Here is a 26,746-nt window from a genome sequence, read left to right as displayed (position 1 = left end):
GGCTAGTGTGCAGGTCTGTGGCTGGCATATGTTGTCAGTGTGTGGTCTGTTGTTGTGTGGTCTGTATGTATATGTTGTCAGGTGTGTGGGTCTGAGGATGGCAGCTGTCAGGTGTGTTCAAGGCCAGTGCAGGTCTGCATGTGGTGGGCAGCCACAGTGTGTGTTCATCAGGTCCAGGCTGTGTAGATACAGCTGTTAGTGTGTGTTCACGTCGTGCAGGTTCATAGGAGAAAGAGTTAGGTGGTGGTTCAGATAGAGCAGTTGGTCAGTGTAATTCAGATGGGCAAATGCTGCCAGGTGTGTGTCTGTTGCCTGTGTGTGTCTGTATGTGTGGCTGCTGTTGGTGTGTGTCTGCTGTCAGTGTGGCCCATGTATATGCTGTCGTGCATCTGCTGTTAGTGTGGTGTCCATGTACATGCAGCCAGTGTGTGTCTCAGTTGTCAGTGTGTGTCTGTATATATACGTTGTCAGTGCATCTGTTGTTGTGTGTGTCTGTGTATGTTGTCAGTGGGTTCAGATAGAGAGAGCAGTTGTTAGTGCAGGTTCGTTGTCAGTGTGTGTCTGTGGCTGCATGTGCCAGGTGTGCAGGTCTGTGGCTGCATATGTTGTCAGTGTGCATCTCAGTGTGTCCGTACGCACACGCAGCTGTCAGTGTGTGTCCAGGCGTGGGCATATGAGTGCGCTGTCAGTGTGCAGTCCAGACAGACATGTTGTTAGTGCAGGTCTGTCATCAGTGTGGTGGTCTCGCGTATATATGTTGTCAGTGTGGCATCTGTTGTTAGTGTGGTTCAGGATAGGAGGCAGTTAGTGTGTGTCTGTCAGTGTGTGTCTGTGGCTGGGACATGTTGTCAGGAGGTTCAGGCTGGGAGAATGCTTGTCAGTGAGTGTCTCAGGCGTATATGTTGTCAGTGGAGGTCTGCATGGGAGCACAGCTGTTAGTGGCAGGTCTGCTGTCAGTGTGTTCAGGCTGCATATGTCAGTGTGTGTCTGCCCATATGCAGTGTGTGTGGTCTGTATGCAAGAGCCAGCCCATATCAGATTCAGAGCAGGTGGGGAGGAAAGAAAGAGTGGTTCAGGGATAGAAGAGTATGTTTCACAGGTGGGTCTGTATGTATATATGTTGTCAGTGTGTGTCTTATGTATAGGCAGCAGCTATGTGTGTCTGTTGTCAGTGTGTGGCTCAGGCTGTGTGGCTGCTGTCAGGTGTGTGTGTCTCAGTATGTATATATGTTGTCAGTGTGCAACTCAGGCTGTACACATGCTTGTCAGTGTGTGTCTGTAGGCTGCATGTTGTCAGGTGTGTAGTCTGCTTGTTAGTGTGTGTCTGCATGTATACATGTTGGTTATGTGTCTGTTGTCAGTGTGTCTAGGGAGAAAGAGCAGGTGGGTTCAGGGAAGGGGGAGAGAGTGTTGTCAGTGTGGGTTCAGGGCGTACATGCTTGTCAGTGTGTGGTCCAGGCTGTATACATGTTGGTCAGGCAGTGGTCCGTTGCCAGTGTGTGGTTCAGGCTGCATACATGCTGCCAGGTGCAGGTCCGTTGTCAGGTGTGTCCAGGCTGCAGAGTGTTAGCCAGTGTGGTCTGTTGTCAGTGTGGTGTTCAGACAGCATGTTGTGCCAGTGTGTGTCTCAGGCTGCATACTGCTGTCAGGTGTGTGTTCATGTTGTTAGTGTAGGTTCAGGCGTATAGAGGTTGTTGGGTGTGTGTTCATATGGGATAGCTGTCAGTGTTCACAGCCAGGTGTGTGTCTGTATGTGTGCATGTTGTCAGTGTGTGTCTGCTGTCGCAAACCAACACTGCTGTAAGACACCATATTAGTGGGTCTGTATGTGTGTATGTTGTTGGTGTGTGTCTGCTTGTCAGTGTGTGTCTGTATGTGCACATGTTGTTAGTGTGTGTCTGTTGTCAGTGCAGGTCTCATGTATATATGTTGTTAGTGTGTGTCTCAGGCTTTCGTATATATGTTGTCAGTGTGTGTCTCAGGCGTACAATGCTGCCAGTGTGTGTCTGCTGGTCAGTGTGTGTTCAGGCGTGGTGCATGTTGTTAGTGTGTGTCTGTTGTCAGTGCAGGTCTGTATGCATATATGTTGTCAGTGTGCATCGAGCAGTTAGTGTGTGTCTGTATGTATATATAGTTGGTGCCAGGTGTGTCCGTTGTCAGTGTAGGTCTGTATGTATATATGTTGTCAGGTGTGTATCTGTTGTTAGTGTGTGTCTCGTAGTGTACATGTTGTCAGTGTGTGTCTGTATGTGGCATGTTGTTAGTGTGTGTCCGTTGTCTGGTGTGTGTCTGTATGTATATGTTGTTAGTGTGTGTCTCAGGCGCATATATGCTGTCAGTGTGGTGGTCCAGGCTGTACATGTTGTCAGTGTGTATCTGCTGTTAGTGTGTGGTTCAGATGGGAGCATTTGTTGTTAGTGTTTCTGTATGTATACATGTTGTCAGTGTGTGTCTGAGCTGCCAGTGTGTGTCTCGCATGTACACATGTTGTCAGTGTGTGTCTCGTATGCAGCATGTTGTCAGTGCAGGTCCGCTGTTAGTGTGTGTCCAGACAGGTAGGTTGTCACTGTGTGTCTGTTGGTCAGTGTGTGTCTGTGGCTGTGTGTATGTTGTTAGTGTGTGTCTGTTGTCATGTGTAGTCTGTGGCTGGGAGCATGTTATAGGTCTGTATGTATATGTTGTCAGTGTGTGTGTCTAGATGTATAAATGCTGTTAGGTGTGGTAATTGCTTGCCTGTGTGTGGTCTGTGGCTGTGGTATGTTGAGCCAGTGTGTGTCCGTTGTCAGTGTGCAGGTCTCGTAGCTGCATATATGTTGTCAGTGTGCATCTGCTCAGGTGCAGGTCCGTAGCTGCACATATGCTGAGCCAGGTGTGGTGTCTGCGCCTGGTCAGTGTGTGGTCTCGACTGCACATGCCAGTCAGTGTGGCATCTGCTGCTGGCAGGTCTGTGGCTGTATAGCGTTGTCGTGTGGTCTCAGGCAGGCATATGTTGAAAGAAGGTGGTGGTCTGTTGTCAGTGTGGTGGTTCAGGCTGTATATGTTGCCAGGTGTGTGGTTCAGGCTGTGGCAGCAGCGTTGGGTCAGTGGTGGTCTGTATGCATACATGCTTGTCGCGTGGTATCTGCTGTTAGTGTGTGGTCTGTATGTATATGTTGTCAGTGTGTGTCTGTATGGGCATGTTGTTAGGTGTGGTGGTCTGTGATGTATATATGTTGTTAGTGTGTGTCTGTTGTCAGTGTGTGTTCAGGCTGCATATGTTGTCAGTGACCTGCTTGTTAGGTTCAGACAGGTAGATGTTGAAGAGGTGTCTGTTTTTTGTCAGTGTGTGTCTGTATGTATATGTTGTCAGTGAGTGTTCAGACTGTATAAATGTTGTCAGTGAGTGTCTGTGGCTGTGCATATGTTGTCAGTGAGTGTCTGTATGCATAAATGTTGTTAGGTGTGTGTCTGTTGTCAGTGTGTGTCTGTATGTATATATGTTGTCAGTGTGTGGGTCTGTCGTATGTTGTTAGGTGTGTGTCTGTGGCTGTATATATGTTGTCAGTGTAGGTCTGTGGTTGTATATATGTTGTCAGTGGTGGTTCAGGATAGACATATATGTTGTCAGTGAGGTTCAGGCTGTATAAATGTTGTCAGTGAGGTTCAGGCGTAGCATGTTGTCAGTGTGTGTCTGCATGGGCATGCTGTCAGTGTGTGTCCAGGGCTGGGAGCATGCTGTTAGTGTGGTGTCTGTCGCGGCAGGTCTGTAGGCAGCAGCATGCCGCCAGTGTGTCCGCATGCATAGCTGCTGCCCGCAGTCCAGGCTGCATGGCTGCCACGTGTGTGTCCGTACTGGGAGACATGTTGTCAGGTGTCTCACACAGTGTGTGTCTCGTGGTTGCAGAGAGTTGTTGTCAGGTGGTTCAGGATGTGGTGGTATGTTATTAGTGTGTGTCTGTGGCTGCATATGTTGTCAGTGTGTGTCTCAGAGACATATGGCTGTTGTCAGTGTGTCTGCATGTGACACATGTTGGTCAGTGTGTGTCCATGTACATGTCATCGTGTGTGTCCAGACTGCACATGCTGCCAGGCAAACCATGTCAGTGTGTGGGCTGTTGTCAGTGCAGGTCTCATGGTGGTAGATGCCAGGTGGTGGCCCACAGGTAGAGCATTGTGCATGGAAAGACAGGGGAGCAGAAGACAGGTGGAGAAAGAGTTAGCTGTGGTGGAGCAAAGAGCATCAGGCATGTTGAGCCACTGTGGCGCCGAGCCACTGTGTGTCACAGCCACATGTGCACAGCAGCCACTGTGCAGCCAGCAGCCACGGTGGGCGAGCAGCCATCGTGCATGCCAGCCACCGTGCATGTTAATCGTGCATGTTGTCACTGCAAGGTCAGCTAGTGCAGTAACCACATCAGTGCAGTGGTCCATTGTTGGTGCAGGTCCACAGTGGTGGTGCACAAGAGCCCAGGTTTATGTTAATAGTGTGTGTCTGTTGTTGGTGTGTCTGTTCGATGTTGTGTGTCTGTTGTTGGTTGCGTGTCTGTTATTAGTGTGTGCATGTTGTTTGTGTTTGAGTGTTATTATGTGTGTCTGTTGTTTGTGTGTGCATGTTGTTGGTGTGTGTCTGTTGTTGGTGTTTGTCTGTTATTAGTCGGTGATGTTGTTGGTGTGTGTCTGTTATTAATGTGTGTCTGTTGTTTGTGTGTGTCTGTTGTTGGTGTGTGTCTGTTGTTGGTGTGTGTCTGTTATTAGTGCTGGCAATGTTGTTGGTGTGTGTCTGTTATTGTAGTGTGTGTCCTGTTGTTTGTGTGTTCTGTTAGTTGTGTGCATGTTGTTTGTGTGTGTCTCAGCAGGTGTGTAATCATATCTGGGCAGCCCAGCACAGTGTGTGCACGTTGTTTTAGGTGTGTCTGCTTCAGTGTGTGTCCGCCACCTGTGCAGGTCTGCCACCAGCGTGTGTGCATGTTGTTTGTGTGTGTCTGTTATTAGTGTGTGTCTGTTGTTGGTGTGTCTGTTATTAGTGTGTGTCTGTTGATAGTGTATCCGGGCGCTATTTACATGCCCTTACGCACACGTGTTCAGAGAATGGGGACATCACGTGAGATTAACAAACAATCAGATTGGCCTGAAGAGCAGTGGCCTGTGTTTTTTCCCAACCCGCATCATGCTTCCGTGCAAATTGCACGTTATACAAAACCAGTCCATCGTAATGACTTACAACAGACATGTAAAAAAGGATGTTAATGGTTTATGTGACACCTGATAGAATTTGCATTTATGTTAATTAAATGTTTCTTCTAATGGCACAAACTGTTTGGAGGTTCACGATAGTCGCCCCGCTAGCCGTGGCATCACCCTGGAGTCCAGGAAGTCTGTGTGGCATCTGCTTTTCTCTCTGGTGTTGGTCAGAACATCTGTTGTTGTGTTGTGAGGTCAGGATAGCCTCTATCCTGCTCCTCAGCACTTCTACAATAAAATCCTTTCTTTTTTCGCGCTGAATCTTCCAGTCTTTTCATGGCTATTCAGAAGAATAGAGAACAGTTGTGTCCTGTCAGCTGGTTTGTCTGAGTAGGCCTTGGTCTTCCAGGTAGTCAATGAGGAAGGTTGCACCTGTTTTTAAAATTAAATGGTCCATCTGTGGGATTTGAATCCTTTTTAGTAAAAACAATACTGTATATACTAAACACACACTATTTGACTTTTGTGTGTGTGTGTGTGTGTGTGTGTGTGTGTGTGTGTGTGTGTGTGTGTGTGTGTGTGTGCTGTGTGTGTGTGTGTGTGTGTGTGTGTGTGTGTGTGTGACCCATTAGGTCAGTGTGTGTTTATGCAGAGAAACTGCTCTTCCTATAGACTGATGGTGTTTAGTTTAATTGACTCATCCATTCATCTCTGCAATTTATCCCTGAGTCTCTCTCTCTCCTCTCTCTCTCTCTCTCCTCTCTCTCTCTCTCTCTCTCTCTCCTCTCCTCTCTCGCGCTCTCTCTCTCTCTCTCTCTCTCTCTCTCTCTGTCTCCGCTTTCTCTCGTTCGCTCTCTCGCTTGCTCTCTCTCCTTTCTCTCTCTCTGTCTCTCGCTCTCTCTCTATCTCTCGCTCCTCTTGCTTGGCTCTCTTGCTCTCTCTATCTCTTTCTCTCACTCTCGCTCTCGCTTGCTCTCTCTTGCTCTCTCTCTCTCTTTTCCTCTCTCTCTCTGTCTCTATCTTCGCTCTCTCGCTTGCTCTCTCTCTTGCTCTTTTTTCTCCCTACTCTCCCTCTCTCTCTCCCTATCTTTTCTCCCTTCTCTCTCTCTCTCTCTCTCTCTCTCCCTCTCTCTCCCTCTCTCTCTCTCTCTCTATCTCCCTATCTCTCTCCCTATCTCTCCCTATCTCCCCATCTCCTCTCTCTTTATGTGTGATAGCAGGCATATAATGATTGTATACTGTCTATGTCTACTCTCTGCCTAAAGAATATCACTATCTTGAGGTTATGGCTAAATAATAAACAGACAAATGCAGTTTGTTTTCTACTGAAGTGAAATTAAATGATCTATGACAGGATGTATTACAGCGCATAGGTTTGAGGTTAGCTATTGCTTTAATAATGTAATAACGATGGTAATATTAATGTAGTTACACATTTGTTGCATACTTGTACCAGTAGTCACTTATATCCCACTGTACGACAGACATAGAACGAGCAATATTATGTTCGATCCCTTTATTCAAAAGAATGAACAGAACAAAACTTATAGTTTTGAAATTACAGTGAATGAATCTTAGCTGTTTAAAATCAAAGATGAATGTATATAGTACATTAGGTATATGCAGATATGTGTAAATACATACATTAGAGCTGTGTGTTGAGGTCAGCATCCAGCTGTCAATCAAAGAGAGTGTCAGGTGACGTACACACAGCAAGCACTCCAGCCAATCAATATGGGGCATTGTAACGTTGTCACACCCTGATCTGTTTCACCTGTCCTTCGTTATTGTCTCCACCCCCCTTCCAGATGTCAAGTTTTTTCCCAGTGTATTTATCCCTGTGCCCTGTCTCTCTTTGCCAGTTCGTCCTTGTATGTCCTAGCCTACCAGTGTTTTTCCCATTTCCTGCTTTGCCTTTTCTCCCTTTTTCTAGTCCCTCCTGGTTTTGACCCTTGCCTGTTCCATGCACTCCGCCTGCCTGACCATTCTGCCTGCCCGGACCTCGAGCCGTGCCTGCCACTCGTACCTCCTGGACTCTGATCTGGTTATGACTTTGACTGTCCATGACCATTCTCTTGCCTATTCCCTTTGGATATATTAAACATCTTAAACTCCAACTATCTGCCTCCTGTGTCTGCATTTCTCTCGCCCTTAGTGTCATGACAGTAGTAGAACGACAGAGAACATTTGAATGACACACACACACACAGCACACACATACACTCCGCTCTCTCTCACACCCACATGCGCACAGACAGACACACACACACACACTCCCCACACACACACACACACCACACACTCTTTCACACACACACACCACACACACACACACACACACACACACGCAAACACACTCTCTCACACACACACACACACTCTCTCTCACACACACACACACACACTCTAACACACACTCTAACACACACACACACATACACGCACTGCCCTATCAACTTGTCCTGACGCATGCAAACCATTGCAATTGTCTTGTTTGCGACAGCAGTTCCAGCCACACATCTCCACGTGCTTCTGCCTGCAGTATTTAGACACGTTTTCCCTTCAGGCATTCAGAACTACAACCCCATGGAGCAGGTCTTAACAGGAACTCCCAGCACTGGTGGGTTTTTGTAGACGTCATTGTGTAGGATTGTGACACACCACACACACACACACACACACACACACACACACACACACACACACACACACACACACACACACTGTCACTTGCGTTGTCAGTGATGACCTCTGTCTGTTCTGAAGGACATATAGAGGACTACACAGACTGATGGATCTGTATTGAACGAGCAGTTATGTGGGTGGGTTTTTCTTAGCCAATAATACGTTTACCTAGTGAGAAAATCCAGATGTGTTGAAGACAATGAAACGCATGGTTAGCTGGCTGTGTCTGTTGCTGCCAGGCAGCTTCTACAAAGAAGACAGCCAATCAATAAACCGCATGTAGACACACAGTCAGGTGTTTTTACAGGGGTGGTGAATATCGAGTATCACTCTGATGCACAAGAACACACACAACACAAAAGTCCATACTCTTACAGTAATGATGATGACAGGAGACCCTCTCAACTCAATCAGCCTTTCATCCGCTCCCTCTTTTCCTCCTCTACTACTCTTTTCTTCTTCCTCTCCTCCCTCCATCCTCGCTCCACTTCTCCATCCTGTTTGCTTATTCAGTCGCTTCCTGGGGAAGAGGAAAATTCCTCACTTATCAGCCCAACCAGACGCACATGTGTGTGTGTGTGTGTGTGTGTGTGTGTGTGTGTGTGTGTGTGTGTGTGTGTGTGTGTGTGTGTTGTTTGTGTGTGTGTGTGTGTGTGTTATGTTAGAGAGAGAAGATAATCCCTCAACCAGGTCATTCAAGATTGATGTCTATCCATGTCCTGAGTGACTCTTAATCAGAACTTGAATCTTTGATTTTATTTTACATTTTAATCCAATAGCAAACCTTAACCCTTATCTTAACCATTCATAACCCTATCCCAAACTTAACCCTTATCTTAACCATTCATAACCCTATCCCAAACCTTAACCATTGTCTTAACCATTCACAACCCTATCCCAAACCTTAACCCTTACCTTAACCATTCTAACCCTATCCCAAACCTTAACTCTTATCTTAACCATTCAGAATGAGAGCTTAACTTAACCTTTAACTTTGACATTTTACTTTTGGAGAAATAGATGGATACAGGAGCAGCAGGAGCAGCAAAACACTTTGAAATGTGGCATCTGGAGAACCTGAATGAGCTTGTTGAACCAACCTCAGGGCACTGACAGAACCGCTCTAGGTGGGCGTGAATGGAGTTTGTGCTTGCGCAGGGGTGTGTGTGAGTGTATGTGTGCGTGTGTGTGTGTGCTTGCAGATCATGGGTTTACAGAAATCACTGTTGGTGTTGGAGGAGACAGGAGGAAACAGAACAGTCTGGTGGTTATCAGGAAAGTTATGTTCCCTAACCTGAAAATTATTATGATCATGAACATTTCAGAATGTCCTGGTTAATGTGGTTTAGATGAAGATCGGGTGGAAACACTGATGAACACATTTGTGCCTGTGTGTGTATTAGAATGCAGGGTAGTTTAAGAGTCATATAACGTCTCTGGGCCTGTCTCTCTTCGTTAGTCTCAGTCCTGCACATTCTGTTCACCACACATCCTGTCCTACTGTATAATGTGCCTCTCATTCTGTTGAGTGGCAGTTTGTGTGTCAGGAGCCAGTGTATGCCACAGGCGGCTGGTTGCACCTTAATTGAGAGGCGGGCTCATTGTAATGCTGAACATGTCAATGGAAATGGTATCAAACACATCAAACACATGGTTTATGTGTTTATACCATTCCATTTACTCCATTACAGCCATTATTATGAGCCGTCCTCGACAGCCTCCTGTGGTGTACATGTATGTCTAGTAGAACTGTTTCTGTGTGGGGGAGGGTACCTAGTTGAATTAAAACATGGTCAGCAGTAGAAGGCGTTCAACTACACTTTGTAAGTTACAACATATGTCATACAATATATTACACTTCCTTATTTGAGAAACTGTAGCTACACTGCCATGCAGTGAGTGAGTGCTCTTACAAGGACACATCTGATTGGTAGTTCCTTGTGTCACGCGTACATGGAATCTCATCAGCTGAAGGGCTTGACAACCACGACGATGACATACAGTTTTAACAATCACTTCGGCACTAATTTCAGAACCTTGTGGTCATTTTTCAAAACTCTAGACACAAAACTCAAACGGTCATGTTCAAAACATTGCATTGTGCCTTCATATCTTTAAAGAAACCTTGCACTTGCAGAATCGTAGGTTCAAATAACTCATTTATCATGAAATACCATAGAAACATTAGTTTAGATCACCCACACACAAGATACCGATAGTTTCACTGTGTAGTTGTTCGTACAATCATTAAATATTGTAGTACAACATATGTGATATATGTTTCATTATGGTACTACACGTAAATACATCACTGTAAAAGGACTAGTAGAGAGAATATTACAGCCACAGTGGAATTATTGAACAAGATATGAAATGTATTGATGAAATACAATAAAATCACAACATAGGTTTCTTTGTGTCTCGAGTTGGTAGAGCATGGTGTTTGCAACGCCAGCATGGTGTGTGCAACGCCAGGATTGTGGGTTCGATTCCCACGGGGGCCAGTACAAAAAATAAAAATTGAAAATGCATGAAATGAGATGTATGCATTCACTACTGTAAGTCGCTCTGGATAAGAGCCGCCTGCTAAATGACTAAAATGTAAATGTAAAATGTTTGAATCAAAGCAAAAATAATTAGCTACAAAAAAAAAAACAACTACAGTAAAACGTCAACTGCAGTGTTCCTCACCTGCTTACTGTAAGAACCAGAACAAAGAATTGATTTCTGTGCTTCTATATTTCCATCAACCCTGTCTTGTGGATTTGGCCACAGGTTCTCATCCACATCACAATGGATGTTTTCATTAGCCAAACATCTGGGGAATAATCTTTGGGCATGGTGAATCCAGGCTGACACTGGTCTGCTGTGTTGTCATTGCATGGTGAATCCAGGCCTGACACTGGTCTGCTGTGTTGTTATTGCATGGTGAATCCAGGCCTGACACTGGTCTGCCGTGTTGTCATTGCATGGTGAATCCAGGCCTGACACTGGTCTGCTGTGTTGTCATTGCATGGTGAATCCAGGCTGACACTGGTCTGCTGTGGTTGTCATATTGCATGGTGAATCCAGGCTTGACACTGGTCTGCTGTGTTGTCATTGCATGGTGAATCCAGGCTGACACTGGTCTGCTGTGTTGTTATTGCATGGTGAATCCAGGCTGACACTGGTCTGCCGTGTTTTTCATGCATGGTGAATCCAGGCTGACACTGGTCTGCTGTGTTGTCATTGCATGGTGAATCCAGGCTGACACTGGTCTGCTGTGTTGTTATTGCATGGTGAATCCAGGCTGACACTGGTCTGCTGTGTTGTCATTGCATGGTGAATCCAGGCTGACACTGGTCTGCTGTTTGTCATTGCATGGTGAATCCAGGCTGACACTGGTCTGCTGTGTTGTCATTGCTGGTGAATCCAGGCGACACTGGTGCGGATGTCATTGCATGGTGAATCCAGGCTGACACTGGTCTGCCATGATGTCATTGCATGCGTCATCCATAGCCTGGAGAAGGGTGGCTTGTCTGTGAGGGCGCCTATCATATACCTTCCACCTCCATGTGGAGAAAAATTCTTCAATCAGGTTAAGGAAAGGAGAGTATGGGGGTAAGTACAGGGTGGTAAATTGTGGATGGGCTTGAAACCATGCTTGCACCATTTGAGCATGGTGGAACCTGACATTATCCCACACAATGACATAGGTCACGCCATCAGCTCCACAGACCTGACTTAGCTCATCAAGGAGGGTTACATAACAGCGAATCATGTGGCTGCCTGCAAGTCAATATATAGAGTATATAGAGTAGAGAGCTTTAAGATGTTGTTCCACCAAACATTACAACAGGCAAGATGAATAATCTAAGCAACTTTGACCGTGGTATGATTGTTGATGCCACACATGGTGATTCCAGCATCTCAGAAACAGCTGCCCTCCTGGGGATTTTTTTACGCACTACAGTCTCTAGAGTTTACAGAGAATGGTGCGATAAACAAAACACATTCAGTGAGCGGCATTTCTGCGGGCAAAAACACCTTGTTAATGAGAGAGGTCAGAGGAGAATGTCCAGACTCGTTCAAGCTAACAGAAAGGCCACAAATGCTCAAATAACAGCTGTTAAAACAGTGGTGTGCAGAAGGGCATCTCTTAACGCATCACACCATGAATAATTCAGGCTGTTGTGGAGTCAAAAGGGGGTCCTACCAGTACTAGATAGGTGTACCTAATAAAGTGGCTGTGAGTGTCAGTAATGTCAAATCTGAAAACATGGTCTGGAAAAAGTGGTACATGGGACCATAGAAACATTGTCTGATAAAGAATGATGATGAAATATTACATCCATAGATAATGTAGTCCCATTTGGTTGATGTTCCATGGTAATTGGTGTGAATGATCTCATTATCCCGACATGTTCATGATCTGGAATATTGTTTGTAAGTTTCCATAAATGATGCATTAAGAGTAATGCAACAGTTACTCATCATTTTGAGCAGTTGTACCAATTGATAGTTAGATCATTGTAATGAAATGAATAGACAGTCATCTCAGATGTAATGTTAATTGCACTTTGAAATGGTAATACTTTGATGTTAAGTTGTCATTTTAAACCAGATGATTTTAGTTCAATGAACAAATGATCTGAGCTTTATGTGTATTGTATCAAGCAATTGGAAAAAAAGTGTTGAGTTTTGAAAAATGTGCATTTTGATCCTCGGTTGTGAGTTGTGTGTCTAGAGTTTTGAAAAATGACATCAAGGTTCCGAAATCAGTGCCAAAGTGATTGTAAAAAACTGTAATATGGATAGCTTTCGGCAGTATAGAACTGCCTGTTTGGATAGATTATTGGATGTTTATGTGTGTGTGTGTGTGTGTGTGTGTGTGTGTGTGTGTGTGTGTGTGTGTGTGTGTGTGTGTGTGTGTATGCCTCAACTTAACCTTAAACACTTTAACAAATTTGATGTTTTGAACGATGAACGCCTCACTTTACGTGAGACCGCGAGATGCTGGCAGCAGCGCACGTGCCTGCTTGCATGCATGCGCATATGTGTGTTGAGCGGACAGTACGCCACAGCTGCAGGCAAGCACCACTGGTCCTCCCTGACCATTGTGCATCCTAGATTTGATGTGATGTTGTAATTGAGGTAGGATACACAGATATCCCAGGGACTTCTAGGCGCCTATCACCCAAGTCAACAGACATCCCTGGTGAATATATCTCTGGTATTCTTCTGTGTGGCCTGAGGGGGCAGTGCTAGTTCAATCTCTTCTGGTCTGTTACTAAACCCTGTGTTGTTTTGTAAGTATGTTCATGAGTTTTGTGTGGAGAGCTGTGTGTGTAGACATAGTCTTAGTTTTCCTGAGGGAAGCGTGCAGTAGGTATTCTCCTCAACATTAACAATCTCTTCTTAGGCTGGATTTGTAATGGGACCGAGTATCACAGTGGCCTCCATTGTTTTTGTTTCTCCGTCCAACAGCAAGTAATGCACTCTCCTGAACATTCACAATCAATAACTTGTAGCAATACGTGTCCTGAAACCGACTTACAGCGACCCAACTTCCCAAAGCATGAGCAGAGGCGATTTATGGTTGGAATATACGCATCTTCTTGCTCCCTGAGTCAGTCAAGCATAACACACAACGGTGTGTGTGTGTGTGTGTGTGTGTGTGTGTGTGTTTGAGGTGTCAAAGAGAAATGAAAAACCTGCCCATTATGGTTGCCATAGAAACCAGTGGCTGCTGCATCTGTCAAATTATTGGGTACTATTGGAGGGAGAAAGGGTATGAGCGAGAGAAAGACAGAGAGGAGAGAGAGCAAGAGAGAGCGAGAGAGAGAATGAGAGAGTCGATAGAGAGAGAGAGGAGAGAGAGCAAGAGAGCGCGAGAGAGAGAGCAGGTAAAGATTGTGTGAGAGGGAGGCAGAGCTAACTGATCTTGCAAACGTTGAGAAATAAAAGAGAAAATGGAGCATAAATTCCAAATTGCCATCCGTATTATTCTTTTATATTTTTATTTTACCTTTCTTTAAGCAGAGAGAACATTGAGATCAGGGTCTCTTTCACAAGGGAATCCCTGCATAAACAATTTCATAAGACAATCTAAAATCTAATCCAATACAAAAACGGAAGGAAAATAAATATTCAAGAAAACTAATTACATTCCTCAATAAGAAGGTCCCCAATCAATATTTTACATTGGCTGAGTGGCACCAGAAGACACAATTGTAATGTATTTTGTTGGTGGTTCCAGTAATGAGATGCTTTAAAACTAAAGCGGATTTATTTAGTTTGGTGGAGGGCCAGGCCGGGCACCTGAAAGCTGATTTTGGTTGTCAGTCGAACCGTGTTTCCTTCTACACATTGGTGCTGCAGACTTCCGGGTTAATCGAGCAGTGTGATAAGAGTAGCACGGGCAGGCGGGTCATGTTTCGAGGACGATGATTTCGACCTTTCACCTCTCCCGAGCCCGTTGGGGAGTTACAGCGATGAGCCAAGATCTTAATTCTGGGAGAAAATGGGGTAAAAAAGAAATGCTTGTGGCCCGTACTACCCAGAACACACCTGATCTCACCTGATCTTGGTAGCTAAGCAGGGTTGGGCTGGTTGCACTTGACGGAGACCACCTGAGAATACCAGGTGCTGTAAGCTATAAAAATATGTATATAGAAATTGCACATTGTGTCCTGTCTGACAGATTATTCTCAAACCACTTGCAAAAAGCCCAATCTAGGAATATTTCAGTCAGCCTTTGAACAAGAATGTAATGGTCAACAGTGTCAAAGCCTTGGAAAGATCTATTAACAAAGGTAGCTCAATGTTTTTTATGATCTAAGCAATTTAACACATCTATATCAGGTTGAAGGCAAGACCCAGATGCAGACTGTGTCGGAGTAACAATGTTTATTACGGCAACAGGGCAGGCAAACGACAGGTCAAGGCAGGTAGGGTCAAAACCAGAGTGGTGGGGAAAGGTACAGGACGGCAGGCAGGCTCAGGGGCGGGTCAGGCAGAGGCCGGTAATCCAGAGGTGGGTAAAGGTACAGGACGGCAGGCAGGCTCAGGCGCGGTCAGGCAGAGGCCTGTAATCCAGAGGTGGGGTAAAGGTACAGGACGGCAGGCAGGCAGGCTCAGGGTCAGGGCAGAGTGGTCAGGCAGGCAGGCTCAGAGATGGGACAGGCAAGGGTCTGAACCAGGAGGCTGAGAAAAACAGGCACTGAGACAAAAAAATGCTGGTTGGCTTGACAAAACAAGACAAACTCTGCAACAGACAAGCAGAGAATGCATATCAGTGTCCTGGTCGTGTTTTCACACCACCCACCTCGAGGGATGTGTGTGTAAGGTGTGAATATGTTGTTCTTCAGGTAACCTACGTCTCGCTGAACAGGTTGGGGGAGTGAGAGATACAGTGTGTCCTTCATAGACCTGTATGTTACAGAACAGTTGGGGCAGTCAGTGTTCATGTGTGTTTGTGAGAGGCAAGGAGAGAAGAGAGAGAAGAGAGAGAGAGAGAGAGAGAGAGAGAGAGGTGGAGACACCATAGGTGAATAGGGAAGGAGACAGAGAGGAGTCTTTGGCAAGTGCAAAATCAAAGAAGAAGAAGAATCGAATAAGATTTTTTTTGATATGGCCCTTTATCCATACCTTATTTCTCATCCTCTTTATTCCTTTTTCTCTCCCTTCCTATCTCTCTCTACCTGTTTATGTTATAAAAAGTAGGGAAAGGGAAGAGGTCAAGAGAAAACTATTGTTCTTTTCCAGTGACCTGAGCAATGAGCCATGCTCAACCAATGTACAGCAGTTTAACATAATGACAGATACTGGCTTATGATGCGGCCACTTCAGGTAGCAAGCGTTAGGAACATTATCATTGGTCCAGCCCACTATTTTCAGGTCAGTATAAGCAATCCCACAGACTAGACATAAATCATTCCAATATGGTGGTGGTGTGTGTGTGTGTGTGTGTGTGTGTGTGTGTGTGTGTGTGTGTGTGTGTGTGTGTGTGTGTGTGTGTGTGTGTGTGTGTGTGTGTTTCGTATCTGTCTTCATTAGGGAGTCATTTCCCTTATTGAGTATGATGGCCGGGAAGTTTAGAGCTGGTTGTTTATCAGGGGACATTATTAAGCCATTAACACACACACACACGCACGCACGCATGCACGCACGCACACGCACACAGCACACGCACACACACACACACACACACACAACACACACAGACACACATACAGACACAGAGCTGGGGCTGAGTATAAATGGAGAAGAAAAGTAAACCTTTCCTCTCCTAGGTACTGCAGTGGAGGAGAGAAGAAGATATGAGATCAGTAGTATGACAAGAACAACTGGCTTTCTGGCTTGCTCTCCTTTTCTCAGTGTGTATGTGTCTATTTCCTATCTCTCTGTCGCCTCTATCCCTGTGTCCCCCTTCCTTCTTTCTCTCTCTCTCTCTCTCTCCCCTCCCATCCCCCTTTCTCTCTCTCCTCAGGCTGACATTGCATATGGAAATCGTTTTTTTTTTTTTCCTCCAACCCTAAACGCCTTACATATGCTGTTCTGACGTCTTTCTGTTGAAACTGTGTGAGTAGAGATACGTTCAGCCCAGAGTGAGAGAAGGAGAGAGAGGAGAGACAATTATACATCTCTGACAGTGACTGTGGGGTTGGAGATAAGAGAGGGACCACTCTATCTATTCTTCCTCTGTCAGAGTGATGTATGCCCTGCTTTCTACCTCACGTGAAATATTAGGGGACGTGTGTGTGTGAGATCTGAACACACGTTCAGTAATGTCTCAGCTCTTATCACCACTCACTCCATAGACACACAAGCTACACATGGACAGAGACGGGTACAAACAAGTTATTGTGGTAGAAGACTAATGGCTGCTGTGGCTGTGTGAATAATGGTTAGAGGTTGGAGGAGCAAAGAGAGACATTACGAGATGGTGAGAGAAAGAGAGTTAAAAAAGGAATGCAGAGAGAGGAGAAAGAGTTGGACGGGAGGAACGTGACAGAGCAAGAAAGAGAGAGGAGAAAGAGAGAGAGGAGAAAGAGTTGACGAGAGGGAACGTGACAGAGCTAGAAAGAGAGAGAGGAGAAAGAGAGAGAGGAAAGAGAGAGAGGAGAAAGAGAGAGAGGAGAAAGAGAGGAGAAAGAGAGAGAGAGGAATCGAAAGAGGCAACAGTTTTCCTCAGATAATTTAGACCAGGTGATTTATGACTTGAAGACTTCCATATTTCAAAGCTCCATATGAAGTCTTCATTTAGCTGAAACAGTATTTTCTTTACGATGCTATGAATCACAGCACCATAACATAAGTGCTGAGGTCATTAAATCTTTCAGTGACATTTTTGTGTGGACCACCTGTGTGTAAGGCATCTAATAAACTGATTAGTAGTCTTATATCCCCCATAGTGCAATAAGCCTTCAAAACTGTTCATAACACTTTATAAATGCATTATATGCATATTGGCAGCAGTGTGAACCTCTCTCATCAGGGTTGTGACTGCTGCTTTATCCCATGAGAGTGTTTGCAACACTGACTGAATCAAATCAAATGTTATTTGTCACATGCACCGAATACAACAGGTGTAGACCTTACAGTGAAATGCTTACTTACAAGCCCTTAACCTACAATGCAGTTTTCAGAAAATACAACAACAAAAAAGTAAGAGATAAGAATAACAAATAATTAAAGAGCAGCAGTAAAAACAATAGTGGGGCTATATACAGTGGGTTCTGGTACAGAGTCAATGTGGAGGCTATATACAGGGGATAGGTGGTCATAGACTGAAGCTAACAGACTACTTGTCAGATTATCTGTCCTTGAGGCAGTTTTAAATGGCCAATCCACCTGTCACTCAAATGGCCTTACCAATCACACCTGCCCTCTAGAACCACCCATCACTCAGCTCTCTTCACCTAAGGCACACACACACCGCACAAACACACACAAAGCACATGTAAACTCCTCCCCTTTCCCCCATGCAACTTCATCCAATTTTGCACAACTGTTATTGATGCTGAAGCTATATGACAGAGTAGTACAACATCCAAGCCTTCTCATCAGTCTGGTTCCAGCTACAGTCTACAGATACACAGCTGGGGTTGTCTAGCCTGTTGGGGCTAGGGGGCAGTATTTTCACGGCTGGATAAAAAACGTACCCGTTTAATCTGGTTACTAATCCTACCCAGTAACTAGAATATGCATATACTTATTATATATGTATAGAAAACACCCTAAAGTTTCTAAAACTGTTTGAATGGTGTCTGTGAGTATAACAGAACTCATTTGGCAGGCAAAACCCTGAGACATTTTCTGACAGAAGTGGATACCTGATGTGTTGAATTACCTTTAAGCCTATGCCATTGAAACACACATGGGTTGATTAATGTTTGGGCACTTCCTATTGCTTCCACTAGATGTCACCAGCCTTTACAAAGTGTTTTGAGTCTTTTACTGTGAGATCTGACCGAACAAGAGCCTTGAACGGTGATGGCCGATTAGACTCTGGCGCGAGTTCATGTTGGGTACCTCGTTCCAATACGTTATAAAAGAGAATGCATTCGTCCACCTTGAATATTATTCATGTTCTGGTTAAAAAAGGCACTAATGATTTATGCTATACAACGCTTGACATGTTTGAACGAACGTAAATATATTTTTCCCCCCTCGTTCATGAGAAAGTCCGGCTAGCTTAGATCATGTGCTAACAACACGGAGCTTTTTGAGATAAATGATGAGCTTTTTTTGAACAAAACTACATTCGTTATGGACCTGGGATTCCTGGAAGTGACATCTGATGAAGAGAATCAAAGGTAATGGATTATTTACATAGTATTTTCGATTTTAGATCTCTCCAACATGGCCGTTTGTCTGTATAGCAATGCATTTTCTGGGCTGAGTGCTCAGATTATTGCAAAGTGTGATTTCCCAGTAAGGTTATTTTTAAATCTGGCAAGTTGATTGCGTTTCAAGAGATGTAAATCTATAATTCTTTAAATGACAATATAATATTTTACCAATGTTTTCTAATTTTAATTATTTAATTTGTGGTGCTGACTTGACTGCTGGTTATTGGAGGGAAACGATTTCCTGAACATCAACGCCATAGTAAAACGCTGTTTTTGGATATAAATATGAACTTGATAGAACTAAATGCATTTATTGTCTAACATAATGTCCTAGGAGTGTCATCTGATGGAGATTGTTAAGTGTTAGTGCATCATTTTAGCTGGTTTTATGGTTTTGGTGACGCCTGTCTTTGAATTGACAAAACATTACACACAGCTATTGTCAATGTACTCTCCTAACATAATCTAACTTTATGCTTTCGCCGAAAACCTTTTTGAAATCGGACAACGTGGTTAGATTAGAGATGTTTATCTTTCAAAGGGTGTAAGATAGTTGTATGTTTGAAAAATTAGAATTTTGACATTTATTTGGTTTCAAATTTGCCGCTCTTGAAATGCACCTGCTGTTGATAGGGTGACCACGGTGGCACGCTAGCGTCCCACATAGCCCTAAGAAGCTAGGTACCTTCCCCATCCCTAGATATTCTACCATCTCCACTTTCTCCATCCCTTAGACATCATACATCTAATTCCCTTACTGGTGGCCCGCGCCCACAAGTTTTTATTTAATTATTTATTGTTGAACATAAAAGACTGTAAAAGTTATTTTTATTTTGCAGTCTACAAATTATTTGTAATTATGTTCTGGGCCCCTAACCATTACGCTCAAAAAATAAATCCTGCAGTTGAATCTAGTTGATGATCTCTGATGATCCCACTTTCTCCATCCCTTAAACATCTACCGCTTCACTCTCTCCATCCTTTAAACATCCTACCGCTCTGTACTTCTCCATCCCTTAAACATCCTACCGTCTGCAATCTCTCCATCCCTTAAACATCCTATCGTCTGCACTCTCCATCCCTTAAATATTCTACTATCTGCACTCTATCCATCCTTAAACATCCTACAATCTGCATTCTCCATCCTTTAAACATCTTACCGTCTGCACTCTCTCCATCCCTTAAACATCCTATCGCTCTGCACTCTCTCCATCCCTTAAACATCCTACCGTCTACACTCTCTCCATCCCTTAAACATCCTACCATCTGCACTCTCTCATCCCTTAAACATCCTACCATCTGCACTCTACCATCCCTTAAATATTCTACCATCTGCACTCTATCTATCCCCTAAATATTCTACCATCTGCACTCTATCCATCCCTTAAACATCCTACCATCTGCACTCTATCCATCCCTAAACATTCTACCATGTGCACTCTATCCATTCCTTAAACATCCCACCATCTGCACTCTATCCATCCCTTAAATATCCTACCTTTGCAGTCTCTCACTGGGAATGTGTAGTCTCTCATTTAGAAAAGACTGAGGAGGAAAACTCCTCCATCTTAGTGAGGAGTGGAGGAGAATGACCATTTTTTCTCTACCTGTCAGCTGATGCCTTCTCTCGCTTCCCTGCAGTGATGGGGAAGTGAGAGAGGGGATGGATGGAGAGAAAGATACCTTGGTGTCTCTAGTCCCTTCTGGGGCCCGAGAGAACGTGTGGTACACACAGTCACACAGACACACAGACACACACACAGACACAATACACAGACCCACAGAACCACAGAACCACATACACAACACACACACACACAGACACTGTTCCCATCTAACTCATGTTTTCTGATTTCATTTCAAAGGTCACAGATGTGCATCATAAACAGACTACAAGACAATTTACTTGTTTTACATCAAGAATTAGTCCTGAGGTTATGGAGTGTTGCAGTGTGTGTGTGTGTGTGTGTGTGTGTGTGTGTGTGTGTGTGTGTGTGTGTGTGTGTGTGTGCCTGCTGACATCTCCAGCCCCTCAGAAGGTGAAATGGATGTTAGAGAGACCTGTAGGAAATGTGGGCGTTCAGCACCATGTGGCAGTGAATAGCGACAGTTTGGCATGAGCTTCTATCTGAACATCTGTTTTAGTCAAAAGTCCATACAATTGGCAAACCCCTGGAGTCCTGGACAATGGTTGTGATATCCTGACCTGAAATATGTTTCCCTTTATTTGTTTTCTACCTTTTATAAGAAGCAGAGTAATTCCACAGCGAGAGTAACAGTGTTGATTGTGCTACAAAGAGAACAGCAAACATCCAGGTTCTCTCCAATATACTTCGATGCTCTCTCTCTCTCTCTCTCTCTCTCTCTCTCTCTCTCTCTCTCTCTCAATGGTTCCAAAAGTGTTCTCCTATGGGGACAGCTGAAGAACCCCTTTTAATAAGGGTGGTATCTGACTGCTTCTTAGTGGGAAGGAGGGGCTTGAGGTGTGGGTTGGAGGACAGACGCCTAGCTTCTCACCTTGGTGTGACTTTATATGTTAAACAATACTATTTATCATCTGTGTGTGAGAAAGAGAGAGAGGGGGTCAGACTGATGGACTCTGGCTTACTGGTGTTCTTCCATGCCGTCCCTGGGAGGGGTGCGTCACTTGAGTGGGTTGAGTCACTGACGTGGTCTTCCTGTCTGGGTTGATGCCCCTCCTTGGGCTGTGCCGTGGCAGAGATCTTTGTGGGCTATACTCTGCCTTGTCCCGGGATGGTGTTGGTGGTTGGAGATATCCCTCCAGTGGTGTGGAGGCTGTGCTTTGGCAAAGTGGGTGGGTTATATCCTACCTGTTTGGCCCTGTCCGGGTTTCATCGGATGGGTGCCACAGTGTCTCCTGACCCCTCCTGTCTCAGCCTCCAGTATTTATGCTGCAGTAGTTTATGTGTCGGGGCTAGGGTCAGTCTGTCACATCTGAGTATTTCTCTTGTCTTTCCGTGTCCTGTGTGAATTTAAATATGCTCTCTCTCATTCTCTTTCTCCTTCTTTCTTTCTCTCTCTCTGGAGGACCTGAGCCCTAGGACCATGCCTCAGGACCTACCTGGCTTGATGACCCTTGCTGTCCCCAGTTCACCTGGCCATGCTGCTGCTCCAGTTCCAACTGTTCTGCCTGCAGCTATGGAACCCTGACCTGTTCACCGGACGTGCTACCTGTCCCAGACCTGTTGTCCCAGACCTGTTGGAACCCTGACCTATTCACCGGACGTGCTACCTGTCCCAGACCTGCTGTTTTTAACTCTCTAGAGACAGCAGGAGCGGTAGAGATACTCTCAAAGATCGCGATGAAAAAAGCCAACTGACACTTACTCTTGTGTTACTGACTTGTTGCACCCTCGACAACTACTATGATTATTATTATTTGACAATGCTGGTCATTTATGAACATTTGAACATCTAGGCCATGTGCTGTTATAATCTCCACCCGGCACAGCCAGAAGAGCACTGGCACACCCCTCATAGCCTGGTTCCTCTCAGGTTTCTTCCTAGGTTTTGGCCTTTCTAGGAGTTTTCCCTAGCCACCGTGCTTCTACACCTGCATTGCTTGCTGTTTGGGGTTTTAGGCTGGGTTTCTGTACAGCACTTTGAGATATCAGCTGATGTAAGAAGGGCTATATAAATACATTTGGTTTGATTTGATTTGACTCAGATAATGGCTTTCCAACATCTGTGAGCCCTGAAGGGAGCCAGCCACAGACACTGTCTGAAACCAACACTACACACACAAACAGACTGTGTGTGTTTTGGATTGGTAGCAGTGAGAAAAAAAGAGGCATCAGCTAGAGGTCTGTTAAATCAGCAGTCGTGTTTCTGTCCGAGGGCTGTTATTGGTCATCAGAATCATATTACTGGTCCTTTGCATATAAAAAGAAAGCTGTCACAGTGAATAGCTTCTGCCCAAAGGCGTAACACCCCTGTGTGTGTGTGTGTGTGTGTGTGTGTGTGGGTGTGTGTGTGTGTGTGTGTGTGTGTGTGTGTGTGCGCCGCATTACTTCCATTATGAGGGAAACCGAGTGGACTCCTAATGTTAAAGAGATCTGTCACATTTATTGTGTGATTAATATTATTATATAGTGATGGGATTTGTGTTGTACTTTTGTTTTGACACACTGTACACCCCTTGTACTTGAGGCAGGGGCTATTAGGTGTAGGATCTTCAGATAGTCCCCATGACGTCGATTGTAAATTCTTGTCAGAGATAGTTAATGTGTGTGTGTGCGCAGCTTCCTCACTGGTTCTGTAAAAGCTTCCATACACCTCTCTTTCATACATCTGTCTGATCCATGTATGGATTCACCCATCCTTCTCGCCCCATCCATCTTTTCGCTGTCTTTCCATCAATCCCTGTGTTGCTTCTCCATTCCTCTCTTTATCTCTTCATTTTCTCTCTCACTCCATCTCTGTCTAATCCTGTCATCACTCTCTCATTGCTTTTCTTTCTGTTCTTCCATTTTTTTCATCTCTCTCTCTCCTCCTCATGCATCTGTTGCTTTTTTCACTGCTATGTTTGTCCTTGCTCCGCTCTATCACTTTCTCTGAGAATCCATCTAACGGTGAATACAAGAATGCACGCTCACACACGCTCACACCACACACACACTTACACCACACACGCACACACGCCACACACACCGCTCACACGCCACTGCTCACACCTACATACACGCCACACGCCACACACGCCACACCACACACATGCTCCACGCCACACACGCCAAACCACACGCCACACCGCCCGACACGCCATCCACCACGCTCACGCCACACACGCCACACCACACACGCCACACGCGCCACGCCACACCCACACACACACACACGCTACACACGCCACACCACACACGCACACCACCGCTAAACGCCAACCACACACGCCACACGCTACACGCCACACACCACACGTCACATCGCCACCACACACTTTAACGCTCAACCTATAACACACTTTTATACCCACACACACGCACACCCGCACACACGCCATACCACACACACGCTCACACCACACACACACTAACACCACACACCGCCACACCCACACACAAGTTTACACGCTACAGGTTTTCACCCCACACACACATTTACATACACACACGCTACACCTGCACACCGCCACACCACACACGCTACATTTTACACTTCACACACACACTCACACCCACACACACGCTTACACGCTACAACTCACACACGCCACACGCCCCACCACATAACCCACACACGCTACACGCTACACCTACATACACGCCACACCTACACCCCAACACACGCCACACCCACACACACGCCACACGCCACACCACACACACACGCCACACCTACACACACGCCACACCCCACACACCCGCACACATGCTCACACCCACACGCTCACACCACACACCCACACGCTCACACCCACACACGCCAACCACACGCCACACCCACACACCCGCACACATGCTCACTCACACACGCCACACCACACACACGTTCACACAGTCACACCCACACACACGCCACACGCCACACCACACGACACACACACCCGCCACACCCACACACGCCACCACACACACGCTCACACCACACACCGCTCACACACGCCACATGTTTCACACCACACACACGCTTCACGCCACACCCAAACACACGCCACACCTCCACATGCTTCACACCTACACACACGCCACACCCACACGCCACACCGCGACACACGCCACACCCACACATATGCTCACACGCGTACACCCACACACGCGCTCACACCACAAACACGCTCACACCACACACACCCACACTACAGCTCACACCTAAACACACGCTCCACCACACAAACGCTACACTCTACAACCCACACACAGCCACACTTCACACCGCACACACGCCACTTCACACACAAGCTTCACACCACACAACGCTTAACGCCACACTCCCCACACACACTTTTACACTCACACACGCCACACCCTGCACACGCCACACACACATACGCCATACTCTACGCACAACCTTATACTACACACACGCTTCACACCCACACATGTTTCACGCCACACCACAACACACTACTACACACACACACGCTCACACTCCACACACACGCCCACGCCACACCACACACACGCCATATGTTACACCTACACTACCCACACACACGCTACCCCACAACACACACGCACACCCACACCCACATACACGCCACTCTACACACCTACACACACGCCACACCCACACGCACACGCCACACCCACGCGCGCCATACCCACACACGCTACACCCACACACCCGCACACATGCTTCGCACCCACACACGCTACACTTCACACACACGCTCACACGCCACACCACACACGCCACACCCACACACACGCCACGCCCCACACCCGCACACATGCTCACACTCACACACGCACACCACACACACGTCTCGCACAGTCACACTTTCCACATACGCCACACGCGTCACACCACACACGACACACCACACCGCCACGCCCCCACACGCTTCACACCCACACACGCTCACACCACCCCACACGCTCACATGCTTACCCCAGCACTCACACCGCTACACGCTCACACCTAAACCACCCACACGCCACACATGTTCACACCACACACACGCCAACCCACACACGCTCACACCCACACACGCATCCACACATATGTTTCACACGCCACACCACACACACGCACACCTCACAAACACGCCACACCCACACACTCATCACACACGCACCACACCTAACACACGCTTCCCACCCACACAACGCCTACACACCACACACACGCCACACACTTCACACCGCACACACGCCACTTCCTACACACAAGCTTCACACCCACACACACGCTACACGCACACCCACAACAACTTTACCCACACACGCCTACACGCACACGCCACTCACACGCCACACCTACTACACACATTCTATACCTACACACACGCCTACACTTACACACATATGTTTACACGCACACTACAAACACTTTACCCACACACACGCCACACTCCACACGCTACACCACCCCACGCTACATGTTCACACCCTACACACTCTACACACACGCCACGCCACACCAACACACGCCACACAAACCACATTTCAACCACACACGCACACGCCAACACACACCCCACACCACACACACGCCACACCCCCCGCACACATGTTACACCACAAACACGCTACACTACACAAGTACGCTTACACGCCCACAAACACTTTCATACAATACACACACACGCTACACCTACACACAAAACCTCACACACAACAACTCCCTACACACGCCACACCCTACACAACGCTACCACACACTACACCTACACTAAGTTTTCACACACTTACACCCCACACACACGCTCACCAAACTTCACACACGCACACCAACACACGCACACGCCACACCTTATAACACACTTACACCCACACCGCTCGCCGTACCCCACACCCACTACACCACCGCTCACACTCTACACACAAGCTTCACAAGTTTGCACACCCATACACTTTACACCTAAAACACGTTACACCTGCGCACACGCCACACCACACACAAGTTTTTTACACTCTACAGATATGTACACCACACTCCCACGCACACACTTACACTTACACACAAGTTTCACACTCCACACACACCTACACGCTTCACACCACACACGCTCACACGTTTCACACACACCCACACACATGCTTCACACGCCACACCTACACACACTTGCACACCCACACCCATACACACTTCCACCACCCCCCCCCACACCACCCGCCACACCTACACACACGCCACACCCTACACCTGCACACATGCTTACACCCACACACGCTACATCCAACACGCCACCTCCGCCACCCACACACTCCACACCGCCACATCTCACACCACACACGCTAAACCCACACACGCTACACGCTCAGACTCACCACACGCCTACACGCTACACACACACACTACACCTACAAACACGCTACACCCTACACAAATACACTTCACACTCTACACACACGCTACACACTTTTACACTCCCACATACG

The sequence above is a fragment of the Salmo salar genome, chromosome ssa14 (genome assembly GCF_905237065.1).
Source record: "Salmo salar chromosome ssa14, Ssal_v3.1, whole genome shotgun sequence".
Classification (NCBI taxonomy): Eukaryota; Metazoa; Chordata; class Actinopteri; order Salmoniformes; family Salmonidae; genus Salmo; species Salmo salar.
Note: the sequence above shows the minus strand (reverse complement) of the source record.